Below are 20,983 nucleotides of genomic sequence, written 5' to 3'. Positions count from 1 at the left end.
ATGGAGAGCAGGTGACGTCGAAGCCTTCCCGTGTCATAAGTAGGGATCGTACCCATCTTGTGCTCACCTTCCCAACCTCTCTGGTCTTCAGGGAGGAGCATGCCTAGCCTCTACGTTACAGCCTTTCATCCAGAAATTTCCTCAGGTGAAGAGATCTGTGCTGGGTTTGATTCCTTACTGCAAGACTCCTGTTCGCCCCATGTGCCTTGGGGCCGGCGGAGCTCGCAGCGGTGCTGCCGGCGTTTTCATTGCATTTCGCGGAGCAGCAGCTTGGCTTCCTTCACCCCGTCAGCAGCCAGCACTTCAGTGTCTTAGCGTGACTCAGCCGCTGGAATTGTGCTTACCCAACAATACCTTTTGTCCTTTGCCCAAAACTCTTGGCCAGGAAAAAGGAGGGGGGGAGAAAAGAAAGAAAAGATAAAATTCTGCATTTCGTTGTCCTTTCATCACAGGTGGTGCCAGTTGGTTTTTGCTTTATTTGTACAGGGTGGGGAGTAAAGAAAAAGAAAACAAGGTGGAACTCGGACAAGGCCCAGGAAATGTTTGAGCCTGACAACAAACTTCCTTTTGTTCAGGGGAGCGGGGGGAAGAGAACAGAAAAAAAGGGGCAGAAGACCAGCTGAAACCAACCTCAGCCCTGTGCTCCTGGGCAGCTTTCTTCTTCCTCCGTGTTATTGTTTGAGGTTTTTGTTTTGCTCAGGTGTCTTGTGATAGTTCTGTTTGCACTAGGGCCTTTGTGTGCTGCCTTCCAGAAGGTGGATGGATGAAAGGTTTCCTTGCGGACACCTTTGTCCTTGGAAGGGGGGATTTATGATTTAATGTAGGGTTATCTAGCTGACTGATGCAAGACCCTTCCCCTCTATCCATCCTGAAGGATGGAAGAAAGGATGAAGGACCACACCATTCAGGAGGGGCAGACGAGCTGTTCAGAGGACAGGCACGCAAGTCGTGGTTTGAAAAACAGAAACCAGAAGGGTTTGTTGATGAGAAGAGGAGGACTTCGGAGGCAGCTGTCAGGGATCCTGCCAAGAGGACTCCTGTACCAGCAAGTGGTAGGAAATAGACCCAGTCACAGGAGAACTCTCTGAGCAGCTTGTTGTTGGCCTGAAACCTCTGCTGCATCGCCCACAATGACGTTCTTTCAAAAGAAGAATTGGGAATCGTGGAACAGCTGCCCGAGAGGCGCTAGAAATCAGAGTGACCTTGTGCTGTATGGGACGAAATGGATTCTGGCGGGGCTGGGCTCCAGCAGGGGGGTTACAGCCAGCTCACTGGTGCGTACTGCGGGTACCCTGCGGGCCACACGGGGCCCTGTGCAGCCTGGGGCTTGGCTGGGGCCGTTACGAGAGCTCCGTGGGGCACCGAGCCCACGTGTCGTGTGCGGAGGAATAGCGGGGCTGTGAGCAGCCCGGGGTGAAGGGCCGTTGGGTCTCTCCTTGGCCAGGCTGGAAGGGCATTGCGCTGCTTCATCTCCGCTACCTCACGTGGGCACCACGACGTGCTGCGTCAAAATGAGCGGACGAAGTTGTATCATCAGCGAGGCAGGTGCTGGCCGTGCTCTCCGGAGAGAGGTTACGTGTTTTGAGTCGGTGTGTAAGAGGGGTGTGCAGTCGTAGTGCACGAAAAGGAAGAATGGAGAGGACCAACGTCACTGCCTGCAGCTGGAGCGGTGCTGGCTGATGCTGCACTTCCCGGAGGTCTCTTAGGAAGTGTTGCCCCTCCGATGATGGCCAAAATCACTGACATGCCTTGTATGATAGACGAAGAAAATCCAAATATGCGTTCCCCTGGTACTGGGGGAGTAGATTCCTTGCATTTACCTTGGGGTGCACCCTTGGCGTCCTTCCTTTTCGGCACGGGTTCTCTTGAGTTTCATCAGGCAGTGCTGGGGCTGCTCTCTTCCTGAAGGCGGTGCTGAGCGGTGCTGAGCCGGGGGGTCTGAGCCCCCTGGGCTGCAGGATGTGATCCCAGGTAGCAACAGCAGCACAGAGCCTGACCTCGGCGAGTCCCAGGCGAAAGCTGGAATACTTGGGCGACAAAATAACGCTCCTGCAGATTTACGCTTTGAGCCACCGCGCTCAGACCGGTCCTCAGCCCGTGCCTTGGTTTTTGTCTCTGCACAATGGAGATAATAAAACTTGTCTGCGCCGCGGCTTGGAGCGGAGAGCTAGGGTCCAGTGCCAGATGAAAGGCAGCTACGCAACACGGGCTGTATTGCCGCTGCTGGTGGATTTGTCTGGAGTTGAGACGTCCAGAGCCGGGCCCAACGGAGGAGGCGAGCGCTGCCGGGGTGCTCGGGGGCGCCGGGGGAGCTGCCCGGGGGTCTCGAGGGAGGAGGGGGCTGGCACCGGGGTGCTGGCAGCAGGAGCGGTGGTGGCGAGCGAGCGGCTTCCCTGCCGCCCATTCCACACGCAGGAATGACTGTGGGGAACGATTTCAAAGCCACCACTATGGAGATTAAGGGGATGAGAATGTAAATCTCAAGTAAAAAGGTAATTGAATGTAATAGCAAACACTGCTCGGTCTATGTTAATTTTAGCTCTTCCCCTGGATACAAGGCGCTGTATTAGTGTTTTATTACCATTTTGTTTGCACTAATAAAATAGTAAAATTTATTTCAAGGAAGTTGAAGGATGGTTTTACAATGCAAATTTGAAGAAATTGGACTTTTCATTTACGCCACTGCTATTTTAAACCCTGAAGGGTGTAAATTAGCCTCCTGTGCCTGGGTGAAATCCACCGCTTCCACAAGCAGGGGGAGGATTTGATGTGGGGGAGAGGAGAACAAAACCAAATCATCTGAATATTTCAGAGAGACAGAGATGTCTGATAGGAGAAAGAAGGGCTGCCTGCCTGGGACCACCGGGAGGACGGGCTGGAGCCGAGTGGGAGAGCTGCTGGGCAAGCCGAGGTCTGCTGGTGAGCCCCTTCAGCTGTTGTGAGCGTCGGGAAGGGGCAGAGCGGGGCACTGTGCCCCATGCTGGCTCCACAGCTCCTGCTGATGAAAGAGGCGATGGTGACCAGGGCCCGCGGATGCTCTCAGAGTTCCTAGAAGCACGGAGGCTTTGAGTGGGTTTTGCTTTCCAGCTCCTGGAAGCCCGTGCTCACGCCGCCTGTACTGGTTTCCTTCTCCTGCTTCGCTGTCGTCGTCTCAGTGCCGTAGCCCAGCCCATGGGCGGCCGGGCTCTGATTCACCCCTGAGTCACGGCGCTGCCCGCGGAGGTGCCTCCGGTCCCCGAGGCTGCCGGTTCAGTGACCTCCTTCGGGCAGGACTCCCTTGGTGTGAAATGGAAAGGGATGGGCGCATTATCTGGTCCCTTTCACCTCCGTAAAATTGTTTGCCATAGCTGTTCCGATCACACTGTTTTGCCACTGCTTAGCCTTGATATAAATGATGCTGTAAAGGGCAAAGATACGGAATCGGGGCCGAGGAGCCGTGTGTGGTTCCAAAGGTCCTGCGCCGCTTGGCTACGTGCCTTTGGGAGCCGGGCGTCTCCAGGTGTGGAGGCATCCAGCGCTTGGCAGCTCGCTTGGACCCTTCCAAGTTCCTGCAATGGATCTGAAAATCTCACAAGGTAATTTTGAGAGCTTCGTTCTCCCTGTGCCAACGAGGGGGCAGAGCTGCAGCTGTAATGTCACTTTTTCAAGTGCCAAAGGCCCCGTTCTGGTCCTAGGGAAGGCTTCCAGTTACCGTCTTCGGACCTGCACACATAGCTCTGTTTTCAAGCAATGCTAGCACCAGGGGAACCATGTTTCTCCTGCATGGGTGAAAAGAAGATTTTTTTCTGGTTCTTGAGTGAAATTATGCCTTCAGTCATTGTCCTGGCACCTTTTGGCTCCACCTCGCAGGATGGGTTGCCTTTCTGGAGCAAGGCTATGCGTTGCGTGCCTGCCCATACGGTGGCTGAGGTCCCGATTTTGGTGTGAAGCCCTCCGAGAACCCTTTCCCTTCTGGTAACAGACTGATGGGTGCCTGAAACACTCCTTGTTCCCTGGCAGTCTCTGTCCCCAAGCGTCAGTGACTCTGCTGCCAGCCCGGTCGCGCTGCTGCAGGCTGCTCCTGCCGTGGTTTGTAATCGCCGAGGCACTCGCTTGGTGCCTGGGCTGCTGGTCTAGCTGCTGCCCCGCATTCCTGGCCAGGTGGTACGGAGGGAGCTGGAGAGGAAAAACCAGCTCCGTCTATCTGATCGTGCAGCCAGGCAGATCTCCCAGCTTTCCTTCGGATCATGAATATCATCTGTTCATTTTAGCCTCAAGAAGCCTTGTCAGGACAGAAAGCACTGCACGCAAAGGCGGGACAGAGCTTCGCCGTGCTGGTGTTCGTGGTTCGGAGAGCAGCAAATCCACTGGGAAATTGAGGCCAGGCTCCAGGGCTCGTGTTCTTGCCACTGTGCAACCTCTCCTAGCGCTTTGACGAAGCGTCAGACGTTTGTAAACCCTCTTGAAGGCTCAACTTCTAGCACGAAGCTGCTAGCCCATGGGTGGCATCAGGCAGCCCTCAAACTCCCTGCCCTTCTTCTTTGGTGGATGAAGCAGAGGCTGAGCCAAGACCGAGGGCGTTACCAAAGAAAGCAAAGACTTATTTTTGGCATTGAAATGGTTTCCTATTCCAGGCAAGTCTGGGGAGCAGCGTGGTTGTGTACCCAAGGATTTAAGCAGTACATTACGCAGAGGGGTTACACTCCGGGTGGATTTCAATCAAAAACTATAATTACATCAAATAGCAAACGGAAATGGAAAAAGAGGATTACTAACTCGACCCTGAACGCTGTTGGCTGCTGAACCTGCTCCATTATTCACACCCCCTCTATTGCCCGAGGTGGGGTGTGTGTAGGCAGTAAGGCCCCCCCTCCTTTTCCCATTTCCTTCATCTGTTTGATGAAGTCAGAGTCCCTGTGTTGGTATCAGTGCTTGGAGGAAGGCTGGAATTTGCATGACTTGGATTTGGGACTTTGCAGGGCAGGTTTGGTCTCCCCGTGCAGCTCTTCCTGGCTCGGGGCAGGAAGAACGGCTTGGCGAAGGCAGTCGTGGGAACCCCCAGGCCCCCGAGCTCTCTCGCTCGCTCTGTTTCGGTGGCAGGCTGCTGCTCTGGGCTCATCGCTGACCGTCCTCAAGGAAACCGGAAAGCTCAGGAGTGGAAATGTGGAAGTAGAGAGCTAGGTTAACTGTAAAGCTCTTGTGGAGTTGTTAGAGCTGTCCTGTGGCTGTGTTCAGCCTCTGAACGAGACTGCTTTGCTTGGCGAGACACCTAGCCAGTCATTTAGCGCTCACTGCACACCCACATCCAGAGTTTGGGGCTCCCGGGTTCGCTCTCTGGTCCAAGGTGGCTTCCAGCAGTGTTTTGAGATACTGCCAATAGAGGCAGATAGTGCTGTACCTGTCACCTGCCTCCCGGTCTTCGCCTGCCTCGTTTCCCTCGTCCTGCTCCCCCAGCCCCTCCTTGTAGCTCCCTTCCTTCCTTCCTGCCCTCGGCCGCTGTGCCCCCGCACGCCCGTCTCACACCTGGGGTCGGGAGGATGCGGCCGGGCACGCTGAGATGGGAGTGCTCGCCACCCAGGGAGGAGGAGGTGTTCAGTCCCCTACTGCCTCCCCGAGCCTGCTTTCTCAGATGGCTTTCCAGATGCCTAATCGCAGATTTCACAGCCCGGCCCAGCTCCCGCGCGATGGGATCTCTTCTTCCCTGCTCACACTACGGGGCTTTGCTGCTCCGGCAACCTCCTGCACCCTCACCGAGCCTGTAGCCTCCTTTGTACCTATGGCAGGCTCAGCTTGGGGGAAGCAGTGTGGTCCGTGGAAGAGACAAGAGGGCCAGGCGGGTCTGGGAAGAAGCCCAGGGGGGGACGGCAGTATTTCCGTGCTCTGCATAGTGCCAAACGCGCACGGTGAGGCTTTGCCACGTTCCAGTTCCTGCATCGAAACCATGTTGAAAGCCAGCTCGGGAGCCTTTTGCTGTGCTCGGCCTCGTGCCGGCGTTGTCTTGTGCTGAGGGACGTGGTGGGGACGTGGTCAGAGCCTGCGTGTCCTCGTCACCCAGTCACTGGTGACTGGCACGTTGCATCTGCCCTGGGCTGCTTCTCATTTGTCTTAAAACCGGGGGTAGCCTCTAGATTTCCTGCAGCTCTTCCTTTGGACAGTTTTGGGAATGAAGGACCTGACTGCCTTCCCAGGTAAACTGGTGTTAATTCTAGTGCCTCACGTGTTCCTTGCCTATCGGAGAGGCCCATGTATTTTGCCCCACACCTTGAAGTAGTTCAGCGGCACCACCAGTTCTCTGCAGGAGATTTTAGACTTTGTTTCTTTAATGTTATAATTTACGAGTGTCCCTCAGCTGGTGCCTGTAAGGATGAGCTGTCTCTTTGCACAGGAGTGGGAAATTCGCTCGGCAGTGGGAACTGTCCCCGTGCCCCAGAGTGTGCTCCCGGCTGTGCCCCGCGGCCGCGCCGCCTTCCCCACCTGCGCTGTGTGGCCCCGGCACGGACCTTGCCTCCTGCTGGAGCTGCTGGGAGGAGAGGTGCTTTGTGAGCGTGAGATAAGGCTCCTTTCACAGGGACAGATGTTTGATTTCATAACACAATACAGCGAGCTGTAAAAAGAAAAAAAAACCAACTATCCAAATGTAGGTTTCATTGAAAATCATTTTATTTTGTATATTAAGGAAACACAGCCTTGGTTAGAAACTGAAATCCCCGTTAGCAGGTGGGGGAAGGAATAATGTTACTGATTCGAATGAACTCTCCTTTTTACACAAACAGGGAAAAAATTCTCAAAGACAAAAATGTGACCAGGAAAGTTTTCCATTGGGCATTTTGCTTACTTTCATTTTTAAATGATTTCGTTCTCTCTCTGCAGTATCTAGAGTCAGATGTAATGGCTTAGGGGCTAGTCACACCAAAAAGTCACGCCGGTTATGTTACTGTCCAAAAGAGGTACAATGGGGAAAAACTTGGTGAGAAATAAATTACATCAAATATTTAAAGCTCATCTTAGTTTCATTTGGTTCTGTTGCACACTTTAGAAAACACAGAAATGCAAACGTTAAGAAAAAGTGTGTGACAGATGCAGGAAGGCCAGAGCTGTCCTGCTTCGTACCAGGTTGAATTTACCTCTCCTCTCTGCTGCTCCGAGTCCTTTCCTGCAGACGTGGATGAGCCGGAGCCAGGGGATCTGCTCGTGTGCCTGTGTCTCTTCTAGTCCTGGGCCTCAGTGGTTTCCATGTCCAACTGTGACCCGTCTTCTGTTTCCTTTTTTCCTTTCCTAACATTATTTTGGAAATGACAACCCCTTCCTTTCTCATGTCCTTCTGTAAACTACAGTTACCTTTCATCGAATGATACCATCTCACCGTACATGAAATCAAAGGTTTGATTTTAAAGGGATATCATTTGCAGGCGTGGAAAAATATAAGCAGAAGGTGAAGTTAAAAAAGAGGAGCAGAGCATGGAGGTCGAGGCACCCATTTTGGAGAGGTGTCTGACCCTTGCAGCTCCAGCTGAAGCCTTCCAAAGCTGCTGGTGGTTAGAAATTTGGAAGAACTGGGTCTGTACTTTTTTTGCCAAGGAGAAATATGCACGTGCATGAACGTTTCTAGTTGCCATAAGGCTCTTCCTGCGTGCCCCAGCTCAGACGTTACGGCACCCAAGGTCCCGCTGCTCTCCAGGGGCCAGCTGGGAGAGAGGCACCGCGTCGCGGGGAGGAGGGAGCCGCGAGCCTGCGGCCCCCTGAGAGCAGGAGTGCTGGCAGGAGGCATCTCACCTCGGGGAAGTGATCTTCATGGGTTACTAGTTTTATCAGCACTCCATCCTTTTTCTACTGAGAGAAGGAAGAGGGGAGAGAAATTCCATCCGGCTCTGCTGATTCAGTGGAGTAAAGAGGTGGAATTCATTAGGAAAAAATTGTTTACGGCACAGCTTTAGTCAGAGGTGCTTCCATTTTAACATTCTGCATTTTTATGATGGATTGTTTAAAAGACAAAGCAAGCACTAGGGGCTTCTTGGTGTTTTTGTTTTTATTTTTTCATTAAAGTTTAATTGCATGACTTGTTATGTGATGTAACTTCTGGAAATGCCTGTTGTAGTTGCTTGCAAAATGATTTTTGATTTGTTATGTTTGAATCTTAGGTGCAGGAGCGTTAAACCTCAAAGAGGTATTCAGACATGCATATAGAGAGGAAACATAGATATATATATATAGGATAGGTCCTGGTTAATGAAAGAAAAGAACTGAAACTGCTGTGAGAGAAGAATCTCCTTTATTCAAAAGCTCTTCTGCTACATCACTAGGACAGAGACTAAGGGCCCTAAAATTAGTATAACTATAATTTATATCCACCTTAAGGACACTCTGCCTCCTGATCAGTAATGGAGCCTTAAATATAAATGGATCCTCATCTTGCAAACACTCAAATATTTTCTTTACTCACACGAGGAGTCAAAGGACGGGTTTGTATAAGGAAAGTGGGGCATTTGCATAAGTACTCACAGCATCAAACAACTGTGAATTTGTACTGCTTAAACAACAACAATCACATTAAAATCATACCACTTTAATAGTTTAGAAAAAAATATAATGAAAACATTGAAGCTGTAATAGATGTTGCTGTTTGTATTGGTATCGATTTCATAATTTGAGTTGTCTTAATCTTGGGTGGGTGAAGATTAAGAATCTCCGTGTAGAGGTGTGTGTGCGCAATAAGCGGGTAACGTCTTGAGCAGCCTTACTTTGCCTGGAGATGATGATTTGAGGGCTGAACGTTTCCTCCGTAAACCCTACGTTTTGGAAAACAAAACGGGATCTTTATAAATAAAAATCTTGAAAGGAAAACATCCATTAAACAGTGAGCTGGCGGAGAAAGTGCTTACTTTAAACAAGTTTTCCAAACTTCATTTGCAGTGTAAACACGACAGCAGAGACCTCCGAGTGCACAAGTGACACTGACTTTTCCCCACTGTCCAGCGCATAAATGCCCAAATTAAATCCGGAGCATATATGCTGAGAAAAGGGAGAAGGTGGCAGACGTCTTTGTATTATATAATCTGAAGCCCTTTACATGCAAAACATTTATACCAGTTTAATTTGAGATGTGGTGGTTAAACTGATAGCCTACATGAAAGTAATTATTTTGGCTCAGTATAAATTGATTAGTAACAAATTTCTACAAAATACAAATAAATAGTTAAGAGGTTGCTGGGCTTTAAACCAGTGCAAGTTTTTATGAGTTAACTTCTCATCCTCATCTTTAAAAATCCATGTCTCTGAAATAGTTGAGTAAGAAAAGTAAAATATAAGGAAATTCACTCTGTAGAGCATTTGTGAATTAAGGTCAACATGTTCGTAAAAAGATGATAAAAAAATTAGCGGTGGTCACCTTCAGCTGTGGTTCATTTGAAAGACAGCTGAGCCTCATCAAAATAAAAAGCAATTCCCTCAGAGCAGGGGAAAGGAGTTGCAGTTAACGCTTTACCAGCAAACAGTGGGGCTGCTTTTACCTGGAAGAAGTGCCGTGTTTAGGGATTTCTCACTTCCCTTTTGGTTTATGCTCAACAATGAGGACTGGTTTTCGCAGGAGTGATGTGATGCACATGTCCTAGGGTGTGTATCTGCACCCAAAAGGTGTCTTTGCCTCTCAGTGCAGGTAAGTACAGGTTTCTGGAAGGGCACGTGCTTCTTTCCTCTTACCATTCCTCTGAAATTTGTGCCTCTACTTTTATTTTTTTCTGGGATTTTTATTTTTGGCTTTGTTACTCTACGTAATTTGCATGTTTGTGTGGTCTGTAAGTAGCTCGTTCTGGACTGGAGTTCCCAGTGCAGCCCATGTGCCAGAGCAGGTAGGTCTAGAAGGGGGCAGTTTTGTCCCGGGGTGTCTGAGCCTGGGGGCGCTTGTTGGCAGAGGTGGGAGCCGAGACCGTCTTCCCTTTCAGGATGACACAGAACATTTTGGCCCTTGCTGCCTGTGGCTCTAGCAAGTCTTTCTCTGAACTAGATAGGAACCGAAGCCTGGTCCTGGACTGATGCCTGCTGAGCAGCTTCCCTTTTGTAGGCTGTCATCTGCACAAAATAAATATATAAAATGGAGTGGAGGGGGACGCAACAAAACAAGCTAGGGAAACGGTCTTCAAGTGTAAATAGTAATCTCCCCTTAGACTGAGAATTTTATTTAGCAAAGAAGGGGGTAACCTAGTGGTTAGAGCCCAGGCAGAAATCTTATCTCCTAGCTCTGGCTGAATGGCTCCTCGAGTTTGGTCAGGTTACTTTAACTCCTTCTTTTCCCCACTTCATTGGGAGGTGAAGGGTTCCCCCGTGGCGTGGCGTGCCGTAAAGCTGGAATTCTGACTGCTGGGGCAGCGGCTATGTCTGCAGGCACGGTGATTTCACATCAGAAATCTCCGAGTTCCCATGCACTTACTCTTCTTCTTTTTTTTTTTTTTCCAGTGAAATAATTCTGGCTTTTAAAACTAGCAAAAGCAATTAGTTCACTCCCGGGACCAATAGGTGGAAACATGTCATTTTAAAAAATGGATTTGGTTGTGGGGATCTCTGAGGCTTTATGTCGGGCTGGAATATTCCTGCTGCAAGCGATGTCTGCAGGCACGGGGTGTGCTCTGAGGAAGCCGGGGTCGTTCAGCATCGTGCTGGTGGTCGCGCAGCGTGTCGCTCCTGCATGGGCGTCCGCGGGAGCTGGACCCGTACCGCGTAATTGTACCGAGGAACTAGAATACTGCGTGTGCACTTCTAAAATTGGCTGGGTTAATAAAACGTGCTGATTGCTCCCCGAGGATATCGAGGCACTGGATGATATTAGTAAGGGTCACCAGTTCAAATCTGGGGCAAGTTGGAGACTGCGCCAGGCACGGTGCGTCCCCGCGTGCTTTCCTCACGGGCAGGTGACCGGATCGGCGCGGGGACTGCTGCGTTGGCGGCTGGGGACTGCAGGAGGGTGGCTGAGGGTGGCTGCACTGTGCTGCCACCGAGCTTCAGGGACCGCGGTGCTGTCCCCAGTCCTGCCGTGGGGTTGGAGTCCCCTCCCCTGTCCGATGTTAAAGCACGGGGCTGCTCGCCCGTGTCCTGCGGGTTCACAGTCCGTCACGCGTCTTGCAAATTCGGTCACATTATTTACGTATTGGAAGCAACAGTTAATTTGAATATCGTGTCGTATGTTTTTAAACAAAGATAGTTTATTCCTGAGCTTCCAAGAGAAAGGGAAGGTGGAAATGCTTGGCTCTTGCTGGCCGCTGGTTGTGGGTATTCAAGCTGCCAGTCTGTATCTTTCACAGGAGTGGGAACGTTTTCTGGCTTCCCTGGGGAGGCAGTGTCACCAGTAAACCTGCCTGCCGTCACTAGATCGGTTTGGTAGAGGAAAGGCAATGGGCTGGAGCGGGGTGATCCTCCCAGCTCCCCGCCTGCCCCCCCTGGATGAGCGGAGCCTTCCTGGCCTTCAGCCTGTGCCTGGCGGCTGAGCGCTGCCGGGGGGCTCGTGCAGCTGCTGGTGCTCTGTGCGCAGAGAGCCGGCGGCTTCTGGCTGCGCTCCCTGCAGCATCCTGCCCTCCGAGACACACGGGAGGCCGCACGACGTGACTCGCTGAGCGGGAGGGCAGCTCCTGGTCAGGCACTTGTAATTTTGCTGCCTTAGCTGCTGTTATAAATTCCTCGCTCTGGCCTTTCGCTTCTGATATTTTTCCTTCGGCCAAGTCCAAGACGGTTTTGTTACCTCCGGCTCCCTGCGGACGCGGCAGCTTCAGGCAGTGAAATATGCTCCAGCCTTTGGAGGGAGGACGGGGCCGCTGCTGGGAATCCGCGGTGCAGAGGTGTTACGGGAACAGGACGGGGCTTTTGCCTTCGTTTCAGCACTGCTTGCGTCCGCGTCCAAGTACAGGAAAAACAAACCTGCTGGGTGTGTGTCGGGGGAATAGATGGAGGTGCTGTGGGATTTATAACGTGGAATGAAAACCCCATAGCAGCGCGGGGAGGCTGGCACCGGGGCGTGAACTGGGTAGCCCACAAGTACCCCTTTGGTCTTTGCGCAGTGGCAGGAGCCCTACAGAGCAGGTGCCTCTTCTACCCCATAAGCGACCGCCCTCCTGATGATGGTGATGGGTCCAGCAGGAGAAGAGGAGCGCAGAGCCCACCTTGCCTGAGAGGCAGTGCTGAGGATTAGGGAATTCCTGTGAAGGGCAGAAAAAACTCCTCAGGTTCTGCAATGTGATCATCCCGTTCCTCCCAGGGTACGGCAGAGGGCCGCAGGATTTCAGAGCTGGGATGCTGGCGAGGTGCCCCGAGGCGGCTGGGTCGGGGCCCTTCGCACACTCCCTCCCCTACGCACGTGCACCTTTCCTCCGCAGATCTGGCTGCTTGCAGTCGGAGGGGAGGGCACGAGCTTCTCCCAGGGGTGCCCCCGTCAGCCACCACAGTCAGGCAACGTGGGGAACCCGGCCAGCGAGCAGGCGGGCGCGTGCAGGAGCGATGCTGGGAGCCAAGGCTAGTCCTGCTGATGTGGCCCTTTCTCCTGCAGCGGATCATAAAATATGGCTCAAATTTTCATTACGGCCTCTATTGATTATCTTTTGGGACAGATGAATTATAGGGAACATTAAATTAAAAAAAAAAAAAAAGGAAATATTTGAATGAGTTTGGGAGGTCGATGCCAGAACGGCTGACGCACCAAGCCTTACCGGCACTCGCCCCCGGCGCGGCCCTGCCGGGGTCCCCCCACGGCTCCGTGGGCTCTGCTGGGGCCGTGCTTGGGGACAGCCCGGCCCTGGTGGCTGGGGACAGCCCGGGCTCGGTGGCCAGAGCCTGCCTGTGCTGTGCCTTGGCTGAGAGGCAGCCGGGGAGCTGCCAGGGCAAGCCTCGGGTGGCACTGGTGGGGTCTGGCTGGCAGCACCTGGGAAACCGAGGGGCTGCGAATGGGGGAAGGCCAGCTCGCTGCATCTGGAGACAAACTCAGGTGTAAATGCATGCAGTGATGGGCTCCCGAAACTTGCCCTCTTTCCCTGAACCAAGAGAGACGTCGGTGCCCACGTAACAGACCCCTGCCCGTGCCAGCCCCCCTGGTGCGCTGCTGTGTGTGCCCCTGTGTGCTCTGGCGCTGCTGGCACCTGCTGAGCCGCCGCGGTGCCGGGGGGAGTTGGGCGCGAGCGGGGCTGCGTGGTGAAGCCATTTTGTGTCAGATGCATATCGGGTGCCTCCGTCCGCAGATGGCTCTCTGGGATGGCTTTAGAGCGCCGGGATCGAATCATCCCCGTCATGCATCTGAGTGAAGTCAGAGCAGAGCAAGGGAGGTCTGGCTTCTCGCTGGATCTGCTCAGCGCTGATTTTTTGAGCCCGATTCTGGAAGTTTGTTCCTGTGGGCTCTCTCAGAGCCAGGTCAGCTTCTCCAGGTCGCGCCGTGTGCTGCGTGATGCTCTGTGCTGCCCTGCAGGAGCTGGCCTGGAAGGGCTGCGCCCTCTGCTTCTCGGCATCCCACCAGGGAGGCTGCAGTCCCAGAACCCGAGGTGCCTTTAAATCCTCAGCACGCTTTCTGCAGCAGAAAGCGGGCAGTAAATGGATGTTGCCCCTTCCTGCGGTAGCAGGAGCGTCCTGGAGCAGACGCTCAAATGAGCTGGGTGGCGTTGAACACCCTCCTGTGCTCCGTGTTCCTGGGATGGCTTCTGCCAGCCCGGCAGCCAGTGCTTCCCAAAAATTCAGGTTCCTTTTTGAAAACCGAGAAGAACGCAGCTGGGGTCCCTCTTGGCCACCCACGTGCACCAGGCAAAATCCCCCTGGCCACACACCTGCGGCCAGACCCAGGGTCCCGCGGCTCGGGGAGGCACACGCCAGCCCCACGCCCCGCTGCTGGTGCTGGGCGCCTTTCATTTGCACACAGGTGGCTCCATGTGGCCGTCCGGCTGGGTTTTTGGAGCGTGCCAGTCTGTGTGTGTGTGTGCTGCGGGGGCAGGACTGCCTCGCCCGTGCCACCAGCGTGGAGGAGTGCGAGCGGAGCACCCCGTGCATTCGCTGGGTGCTTTGTGGTGGTTGGAGCAAGGACGGCGATGGGGGAGCGCGAGCCTTCAGCCTTGCTTCTGGGGGCTCGGGGCAGGCGGCAGGGGCCGACGTTGTGAGCGCTCAGCGCACGCTTGCAGGGAGGCGTTTCGCTTCCTCGCAGGTCCCTGCGGATTTCACAAGCCATCCGCAGAGCGTTGGCTTCACCTGGGCAAATGCAAAGAGGTGGTGGTTTCCATGGCTGCCCGGCCTGGCTCTGGCGGCACACCCTTTTTGTGTAAGCTGGCTCCCTGGAGTCGATTGTGTTTTGGCAAACAGCTTCATAAACTCCTCCAACAATTAAACTGAAAAGGAGAAGAAAAATAAAACAAAGCACAACAACAACAACAAAAAAAGCAGCAAAACCCGTGCATTACGGAGTGAGACGGGCAAACGGGTCAGAGCAACTCCCCCCAGCAGCTCAGTCCTCGTGCCCGGAGCTGCCCCGAGCCCCCGGTGCCGGCGGGAGGCAGCCCCGGCCGCTCGCTGGACTTGGTTTTGGGAGGTGCCTGCGCTGCTCCAACCCACCGAGCTGCAGCGAGCTCACAAACACGAAGGAAAAGGTCATGTTATTAGCTTCTCTTTTTTTCAAAGCTGCAAACATCTCCCTCTCTGGGAGGGGAGGCTGCACAGATGCCAGCTCAGATTAATTTAAATATTTACCAATCCCATTTTTTTAATTGTGTATGTTTGCGCTCTGTTTGTGTCCCATAAAATACCTGGTGTTTTGGGCGTACCCCGTTTGCAGGGTGCATGAGATCACACTGAAAAAATGCAGTGAAAAACATTTTCATGCCACGACACATCAAATAGGATTTTGAATTAAGATGAAGATTTTTTTTTTTCCCCCTTTATCTCTGAAGTTTGGGTGAAAGGGTTTTTCTTTTCTTAATTTATATCGAACTAAAGAGAAATCGCCCCGCAAATTCCTGTAAGAGTTGCTTCTGCCTCGTCGCGTCGGGCAGCGAAGGTGATGTCCGTGGTGGTGGGCAGGGGAACAGAGCAACGTGTGACCGTGGCGTGGGCACGGGGGCTTGTGGCTGCGTGCGCCCCGGAGCTGAGCTCGCTGCAGGAGCTGCTTGGGGCAGAGGCTCCTCGCGGCTTGTCGGCCTGGGATTTTGTGCGCTTTTGGCCGTGGAGCCTCGCAGTGCTGTGGGAGGGAAGTCTTATTTGCGGGTTCAAGCAATGAAAGCGCTGCCGATGTTCACTCCACCTCCTGGTAATTGCTTTCCGTGCCCATTGGGTCAGTCCGATCCCAGCTGCGGCGGGGGAGGCACGGAGCTGCTCCTCGGGACAACGGAGCGTCCCCAAAGGGAGGGTGGCATCGCTGGGACCTCGACCGTGCCACCCCTCTGTGCTCTGTGACCTGCTGGCCCAAAGCTTGAGTCCTGGGCAGGGACTTTCCATTTCGCTGTGCCTAAAGCTGGAGTTGGGCTCGGTGCGAGTCCCGTCCGGGATACGCTGTGGTTCTGCGGAGGGCCACAGCTTGAACCTCCTGCTCTGCGCTGGGGAAGGGAAAGGAAGAGGGGAGAGGTCCAGGTGGGTGTCGGGGGGCAGCAGTTGTCCTTGCCCGGGCCATTAGCCAGGCTCTGAAATCGGACCTGTTACTTTTGAGGAATGTAGGGCAGCGGAGGAGAGATGTCATGGATGCGCACGGGGCTCTTGCCTCAGTGTCCTAGGAAAATGCCAGAGCGTGGGATGGCGAGGAGCAGTAATTACCCCACAGCTTCAGCTCCACCACTGCACTCTTTGATCACTTATTACTTTTCTATTCCTTCTGCTTCTTGCTGTAATTGTTACAAAATCTCCTTGCTTTGGGAGGGGTCCAGGACTCCAGGGCCCAATTGCATCTGCCCTGATTCAGAAAGTGGGTCATGCCGCTTGGTCTGGGAAGAAGATACTCATCTTGCTTAGCATGATATTTATTAGGAGATAGGGAAGGGAATGCAACCACGCTGTTGCCTAGAAAATTGCTCTGGGGGGGATAGCGAAGGACTTGTGAGGGCAGAGCACGGAAAGTTCTTGCACACCCGGTGCCTGCTGAAGCCGTGCCACGTTCCCGGCTCGCCCGCTTCCCTGGCAGTGAGGCGTGCTGCGGGCGGGTGGGAAGCGGGGACGAGGAGGGGACCTGTAGCCATCCTCGCCAGCTCTGATGGAGCTCTTCACCTTCCTTGGAGCGAAGGCTGGTGGGAGCACGAGGAAGGCACGGCCAGGTTTGGTTTGTGCACGAGGATGTGCTGCTCCTGGAGCTGCAAGTGAAGCCCTGACCTGGCTGGGCTTGGACGAGCGAGCAGCTCTGTTCCTGGCCCCCAAAACACGCAGCGAGCCCAGGCTCTGGGTGTGTTGGGCGACACGGTCGGAGCAAGGAGAAGGCCTGCATCCGACGCCTAGAGCGATCTGCTCTGGTCTCTATCTCTCTCATTAAGGAAAAGAGAAGGGAGCCCGGTAGCAGCAGCGGAGGGTGACCCACCCGGCCTTGCTGCAGCAGGGTCTCCCGTAGGGACGCTGCCCCAGACCGCCCTGCTCGTGGGGGGTAGCAGAGCGCAGCCGATCCTGCCAGGCTGGCTGGGCCTGTGCTGCTGCTTGCTGTGAAATCACCCTCGGGATTATCCAAGGGAAGAACTGGCAGCTCCAGTAAGTTGGAGGGCCGGATCCCCGACTCGTTTAAATTGGCATGACTTCACTGAAGCCAACGCAACTGCGCCGATTTTACACCAGGTGAGGATCTGGCCCAGAACCTTCTGAAAGATGAAGAGGGCACAGCAGAGGTTTGATGGAGCCCAGTTACAGGCGTGGGGGCTTCTGAGTTCTCCTGGCAGGGGTGGCCACCGCGCCGTTCCCTTCTGCCCTCGGCGGCTTCACGGGGCTCCAAATTCTTGTGGTCATGGGGAAAGCCAACGTGCGGCACCCTGGGGAGGGAGGGGATGTGTGCTGCCCAGGCTGGGGCTGTCTTCAGCCTTACCCCGTTGCCACCACGAGTTTTAATTTCTCCTAGGATGGAAGGAGAGCCTCCACTTCAGCCAGGTGTCCGCGTAGCAGACGCCTGCTCCGTTGGGCAGCGTTGAGCGCGTGCGGCCAGAAATTGTGGGTTCCCGGCGTGGCACGCCAGTGTTGTTTTCCCAGCTCCTCACCTCGTTCTCGGGGCGTTATGGGGTGTGTAAGGAGGTACATCCCGCCGTGTTCGTAGAGGTTGTTTGCTGCAGCAACAGGCTCCGTGTGGGGATGTGCAGAATTCCCTCCAGCCCCCGGCGCGCACTCACATCCGGGGTGGATCTGGACGGTGCTTTGGCAACTCCCGGTGCAGCAGCAGAGGGCCGGAAGTGAAGAAGGGATAAAATATCCAGCTGAAACTGCTGTAGGATGTAATTACCTGAGCTGGAAGGGGGCCAGGACAGCAGGTATCGTGCATCATCTGCCGGTGGTATCAGAAGCGGCCGGCGTCGCGGGAGCGGTGGTCAGGACGGAGGAGTGACGTGGTTGGAGCGAGGGACGGCACCGCTCCCGCGGGGCTGCCTCCGCGGGCATGCAGCGTAACGGCTTTTGAAGTCACTTGGCGTTTGTTTCCATGGCCGTTCCGTGCACGTAGCATGGTACCCACGAAATGCTCTTGGGGAACGGCAGTCCATGGATGGACGGCCCTGTCCTGACGCTCGTTCGAATGCTCCTACTTTTCCATTTAAATTAAGAGAGGAAAAAAAAAAAAACTTAAGGAAAAAAAAACAAACAAAAAAAAAACAACAACAAAGGAAATTGACTTCCCAAAAATTGCACTAAGCTAACATTTGAGGCCTGGCACAAATCCATCTCAGCCAGGAAACTCCGAATTAACCAGTGCGTTCCCACGCGGCCAGGAGGGCGCGCACGGGCCGGAGCTTTGCACGGCAGGGGCTTGGGGCTGAGAGCCCCCAACCCGCTTGGGGCACGCAGCAGAAGCTGTTCTCGTGCTCCTCCAGCCACGCCGACCGTGTCCTCTCGGTGCACGGCAGCCGATGCCGGCACCTGACCAGGGCGCGTTGCACCAGGACTTTCCCCGTGGGCTCCGCGTTGGTGCGGCAGGGGCAGGGCGATTCAGCAGGCACCCGCGAGCTGCTGCTGAGGCTGCTGGAGAACTTCCACCCGGGCTGCAAGCGAGGACGAGGTTGACAATTCTTCATCTCCAACTTGCGCGTGACGCAGCGAGGCATAAATCACCGTGACTGACTGACGCCGTCGGGTTGGGTTAGAGGGGAAGGCAGGGAAGCGCCGGCCAGGCCGGGGGGCAGCGCTGGGGCTGGGCGAGCCGCGGCCCCGCGGGTCACGGGAAGAGGCCGGAGCAGAAATAACGCCCGGTGCGGCGGGTCAGAGGTGGCCAGAGCTGGCAGGGCTGCGGGAGGCTTGCAAAACACCTGCTGTGTGCTCCTCGCCTCGGGCCCGTGCTGTCGGTCCCGCGTGTCTGCGAGGGCTCGTTTCGCTCTCCGGTTTGGGAAGGGAAATTTGGGAAGGGAAAGGGCCGGGCCCTGGGCACGCTGCGGGCACGGTGGGGCTGCCGGCCCCTTCTGCCGTGGATCTTCACGGCTTTGGGGTGCTGCAGGCAGAGGGCTTCGTGTCGGAGCTGTGATAGCATCTGATTTCAGACGCTGGGGGAGGTAGGGATGTGTTAAGGCTGAAAATATTTACAGGTTTTGAAGTTGAAACGCAAACAGGAAAAGCCCTTTAAAAAGTGAGTGTAGTGGATATTCAAAACAGGGATTGCCATGGAAACGCCACAATATTTGCTTAAATTGACACAAAGGTTGCTGGTTGCAGGGTTCTGACTTCTTTGGCTCCATTTTCTTTGGCCCGACACCTATCACAAATTGATCTCAACAACCCTCTTTTGTTTTGCTTCTTTTATTTTTGTCTGATGGAAGCTTAAAAAAAAAAAACAACACACCACCACCACCAAAACCCTCCAGTGTAGAGATCCCACCTCCCAGAAGAGTCTGAAGCTTCCGAGCTTCTGTCAAATGTTGGAGCTGGGACGGGGTTTAATTTTGTAAGTAAGGTAAAAGTTCTTGTTCTCTTAATCTCTGTATTTATCCATTTCCTCCAACGCAGGAAATGGAAGGGAATTGTCTTAACTGTCTAGGGAGCGCGGGGAGAAGGGTGAAACCTGTTGCAGAGGTGGGAGCGTATGTCCGATGAGAGCGCGAAGGGGGAAGCGGGACTTGTGCGGGCCAGCTCGTGGACCGAAATTTGTGAGATTTAGCTCTGGTTCCCAAATCTGCCTCGCGTTTGCCAAGCGACCTTAGACAAGTCACTTAATTACCGTGTGCCTCGCTAAACTGGAAATAAGGACTCCTCCTTTGTCTGGTGCGGTTGTTTGTAATGTGTTCGGGGGGCACGTGGGGCTGATGGCAGAGCGCTCTCCTACCCGTGGCTGTGACACGAAGGCGATCCCCCCACGAAGGAGGGGGGCATGTTCCACCTCCGTGTTCCATGGGGAATTTACTCGTGTTCCCCGGCCGGCGCGGGGGGAAGCTGCTCAGTAAGTGGCTTAGCGCTGCTGCTGCTGCCACTGCTCGACCCGGATTTCTGTCCGGGGAAAGTCGGAGCCTGCGGCCCACCGGGCGGGCACCTCGCGGTCACCCGGGGGTTGTGCCGTGACCTCTGAGCTGCCAGCAAAAGGGCACGGGGCTGAGATGTGTCGGGCAGGGTGTGCGACGCCTTGCCCTGCCGGCCGGCTGTGTGTGACCCAGGGCTGAGGTCTGTGGGAGGCTGTGGCATTCGGCGTCATTGCTCGTGATTCACCTGAGCTCTTCTGCTGCTCAGCAGGGAATATTCATTTCCTTTTTGAACCTCTCCTCAGGGCAAAGAGACTTCACCAAGTGAAGGGAAGCCATCAGATTCACCCCGTCTTCACCTGAGACCACCTCCCAAACAAAGACCCTGACTCCTCTCCCGGCTTTGTACACTGGAATGGACCTTGAAGCCTGTGACTTCTCAATGCAAGGTACGGGCTCTGTTCTGGGATCAACTCTGAAGTAGGACTGGAGTGGGTTTTGCTCTCCAGAGCCTCCGCTCAAGTCGCTGGGGAATCTGGGGCCGATAAAGTTTAGAAGAAATACTGAAAGTCAGTGTTTGGGTCACAGATGCGTGACGGGGTCTTGGTTTGTCGTGGGCTGGCTTACGAGCAGCCCCTGGCCTTGCTGCCCATCTCCGCCCAGACAGAGGCACCCCCCGACACGGCAAAATGCTGGTTTGAATAACTGCCTCCCGTAGCCACCTTCTTCCAAATGAGCTGGTGTGCAGTGTTAACAATTAGCTAAACGGTGTGCCAGAACAGGCTGGCACGGGAGTCCCCTGGGTAAGTATTGTGTGGGATGGTTTCTGATTGACTCGTCTCGCGAAAGAAGAGGAGTTTGAGAATGTCTGTGGTCACGGTGGGAAACTCAAAAGGGTTGTGTGGGGGTGGGACTCTGTGTTTCTAAAAGCCATTTTACTTTCTTCACTGCTTGGCTCCCATCGCGGCTTCTCTACAAAGAAAGGTACGGCAAAACATGGCCTGGAAGAAAGCAGCTGTACGATAACAACGGGGGATAATGCTTCTTTCCAATGCTTTGAGGGTTTGGGAGGTACCCAGTGGCACTGCCACGCTGCTCCAGATGGAAGGGGCTGAGGATCCTGGCTGTGCCTGGGCTGTGTGTGATGTTAGGTCTGATCTAGATGATCTTTAAGGTCCCTTCCAACCCAGACCGTTCTATGATCCTGTGATCTGCAGGGGTAGAGGTTTTGTTAGGGGGTACCTGCATACTGTGTCGGCACCACTGAAGGATGATGGTGTCTCAAAGAAGATCAGCAACCCCAAGTGCCTGTGGGGATTGTTTATCACTGTGTTCCTCTGATATTGCTGCTGTGCCGTAAATGGTACCTGGGCGAAGCGGTGTGTCCAGGGCCGTGGTGAGTCACAAACACGGCTGAGACCTGGGCTGGAAGGATCGGGGTGGAGGAG

At 54.3% G+C, this 20,983-nt stretch overlaps 1 protein-coding gene across 3 annotated transcripts in view; it reads left to right on the top strand.

The window, feature by feature from the left end:
• Positions 1–20,983, top strand: part of CASZ1 (castor zinc finger 1) — a 183,652-nt gene that overhangs the window by 12,664 nt on the left and 150,005 nt on the right. For 2 of the 3 annotated variants that reach the window (XM_083802600.1, XM_083802602.1), the window contains exon 2: positions 19,841–19,984. The gene's annotated coding sequence lies outside the window, so the exon portion shown is untranslated. Of the gene's footprint in view, positions 1–8,419; positions 9,632–19,840; positions 19,985–20,983 lie in introns of those variants that run through there. The other variant, XM_083802601.1, reaches the window with a different exon arrangement.

Source organism: Anser anser, assembly GCF_964211835.1.
Source record: "Anser anser genome assembly, chromosome: 17".
NCBI lineage: Eukaryota > Metazoa > Chordata > Aves > Anseriformes > Anatidae > Anser > Anser anser.
This window is presented reverse-complemented; position numbering and strand designations above follow the sequence as displayed.